Source organism: Pinus tabuliformis, chromosome J (genome assembly GCF_031772625.1).
Source record: "Pinus tabuliformis cultivar Carrire ecotype Pingquan chromosome J, CPIR1, whole genome shotgun sequence".
In the NCBI taxonomy this organism is placed as follows: Eukaryota; Viridiplantae; Streptophyta; class Pinopsida; order Pinales; family Pinaceae; genus Pinus; species Pinus tabuliformis.
The window spans coordinates 493,621,306-493,624,658 of record NC_142295.1 but is presented as its reverse complement, the minus strand read 5'-3'; the positions used below and the strand labels follow the sequence as shown (position 1 = coordinate 493,624,658).

At 37.3% G+C, this 3,353-nt stretch overlaps 1 pseudogene; it reads left to right on the top strand.

Moving 5' to 3' along the window:
• Positions 1–491: 491 nt before the first annotated feature.
• LOC149227946 (adenosylhomocysteinase 2 pseudogene) lies at positions 492–986 on the top strand (annotated as a pseudogene).
• The last annotated feature ends 2,367 nt before the right edge of the window (positions 987–3,353 follow it).

The following is a 3,353-nucleotide window of genomic DNA, read 5'->3' as shown; positions in this document are numbered from 1 at the left end:
CTGATATGCCCTTGGGGGAATTCTGGTCTCATTGATGATGTTATGACTTGCACTGCTCTTGTTAGTTGACTTGATTCTTCGATGTCATTGAGATCACATCATGATGCTTTTGGTATAGTTAGCTTTCATTGCCTTACATTTTAGGATTCATTAGTTTCTACTACATTAAAAAAATTCAATTTTCAGGGTGCTGAATCAATGTGAGTTCATGGTGGGTGTAGAAGCATCTTCATATTTAAAATCAAGGACCTTTACATATATTCAATTATTTGGTTATGATGGGTTAATATTAGCTAAGGTTTTGAAAGTTGATTGGACTTGTATCGAAGTTTTGAATTATTGTGAATTATATATCCAGGCCCAGATTTTTGAGATCTTTTTTTTTCAACATTTTTCTATTTGAGATGTAGTTTGAGTTGATTATGATTCTCTTTCCTCTGTTGCAGTTTGAAAACTTGTATGGATATAGGCATTCTCTCTGAGATGGTATTATGAGAGCCACAGATGCCATGATTGTTGGTAAGGTTGATGTTGTTTGTGGTTTTAGAGATGTTGGCAAGGGTTGCGTTGCAGCCTTAAAAGTTGCTAGAGCTAGGGTCATTGTTACAAAGATTGATCCTATAAGTGCCCTCCAAGCGCTTATGGAAGGCCTTCCTATTCTCACCCTTGAGGATGTAGTTAGCACTGTTGATATCTTTGTGACAACCACTGGCAACAAGGACATCATCATGGTAGATCACATGAAGAAAATGAAGAACAATGTCATTGTTTGTAACTTTGTTCACTTTGACAATGAGATTGATATACAAGGCCTTGAAACTTTCCCTGTTGTTAATAATATTACCATCAAACCTCAGACTAATAGGTGGGTGTTCCCTGACACCAACAGTGGCATCATTGTTCTTGCAGAGGGACATCTGATGAACTTGGGTTGTGCAACTGGGTACCCAAGTTTGGTGATGTTTTTCTCCTTTATAAAGCAGTGAAATATGTCTAATGCCCTGCAACCATTGCTTGTACATACTAGATTTCTTAAGTATACCAATCCCTTGATTATATTGTTGTGTATGATCCATTGCTATTTTCCAGAAATCCTCATTCCCTGTTACATTAAAAATCATGCAACATATGGTGGAGTGGGTCATGCATGTCATAGCAGTGTCCAATTTCAACAATTAATGTCATAGCCATGCTCTCTGTGCTTTTTCATAAACATTATGCTCTTTTTTAATAGATGTTTTTAGGTGGGCATGGTGGGATGTTGAGATCTCGTCTAGAGTTTTTGAAATGTGATCTTTCTTATATGTTGTGATTTGGATTTGGATGCCTCATTTCTTTGTCACTTGCTGTTTTTTAATAGATGTTTTCAGGTAGATGCGTGATTTTTGAGATCTCGTGAGGGTGTTTTGAAGTGGGATCTTGTCTAGGTGTTGTGGTTTGGATTTGAATATTTTTCTCATTTCTTTTAAACTCACACTATTTTGGTGTGTTTGTTGTTTAGATATTTTCAGGGTGTTTTAGATGTGGAATATTGATTAGCTGTTGTTGTGGAATCAAATTTTATCCATTCAATTACTAAAAAATCAAAATTACTCACCACCCTATAAACCACACCTATGGCTTAATAATAATAATATCTATAATATCCACTTTCCGTAAAACATGGTAGTGCCATGGAATCTCCTAAAACAAGTCCATATAGATTATGACAAAAGTGAGATGGACTCCTTTCCCTTCATATGAGGATCATTCTGTTCTTGCAAAGCTGCAAATAGATGTAACCAATTTTGAACAAAATTAATATTACCACGTTCTCTGATGGTTGTCTTAAGCGACAAATATAGACTGAAAATGTAGTCTATCCTCAGTAGATCGTAGCATACTTTATCTTCAGAATATGGAGTTTCATGCCATCTATTTAGGTAAAATTGATCCATTAATGAAAGAGGTATTATAGACTATGTGTGAGTTTTCTTATGTTACTTAGTGCAACGAATCAAAAATATTGCGAATAACATAAGCACATAAACAATTTGAAAATACATTCAGACACATCAACATAGCCCAATTTAATGAAGGAGTTCACCAGACTTTCTGGCTACATCTCCTGGTCCTTTCGCTTCCAGTGCTGACCTCTATATTTTGTCTTCAAATTACCGTTATAGGTATGAGCTCAAAAACAAAGTCTCAAATACAAAAATGGATCTCTTCACTATGTTCATCTTAAGTTTTCAAGTCAAAATGAGTATAAACTCAACCGTATTTGGCCACTATGACCTCTAGATTCCCTAGAATGGTCCCCAAAACCACATTAGTCCACCCTTTCGGTGATATGGTATTGATATGCCATGTATAATTGCAAAATTGCGGTGAACATGGAATAATACAATAACATTAAAATCAAAGTATAAACCAAAGGATCGGTGGGCTTGGGGTTGACCCCGACCATCCGGTCTTTTCCTGGCTGAGATCCCAATACCAAACGATCTAACGGTTATCATATCCCTTGCTCGATCCAATGGCTATCACGTCCTCTGCTCGATCCAATGGCTATCACGTCACCAGCTCACCAACTAGCTTGGCTTATCTCCGCCATCGATACATCCTGATCGATCCTACGTCTATCGCGCAATATCGCACTCCCACTAGCCTAATGGTTAAGACTCTGAAAGTACATGAGAAAAGATGTTTTTGTGTGCTACATGTTGACCACTGAGTGTAATCGCGTGAATTTTTGAAAAACCATTTACCACCTTTAGGGTGTGCGTGATACCACTTACCACTTTCCTACTAGAACTCAAAGAATTTAAACTTCTTTTGAATAACCACATCACGTCCATTTGAACTATTAACCTGCTTGCATGTTCTGACGCAATATGTCGATCTCCTCTAATACGACGATCCAACAACTGTGGTGTGAACCAATCATAAATTTCCACGTCACCTTCTCTGCTGACATAATCCAAAACATGTGACTTATTCCCGAGTTTCCACGTGTGATGCTGACATATGCATTCACTTTTTACCGAAATCTTTTATTGGCTCTAATTTCTTCATCCGGACTGAGATTTATACGCTGTTTGCACCGTTGGATTCGTATCAACGAGAACTCTGACTTGATCCCATTTTCATCTATATTTGAAGATTTTGATCTGGAGGCAAGACTGAATCCATTTTGGATCACTCCTGCCCACTAGAAGGTTTTGGTCCACCAAAAGTTAGTTTTAGCTGTCGAGTAAGTGAGGATAAAGTTCCCTCACTTTTCTAATCTCTATCCATCGTGCTTTACTTGGATTTGTACCTTTGAGTCTAACTCGAAGATACTTAACATTTCCACGTCACCAAGTCATTAT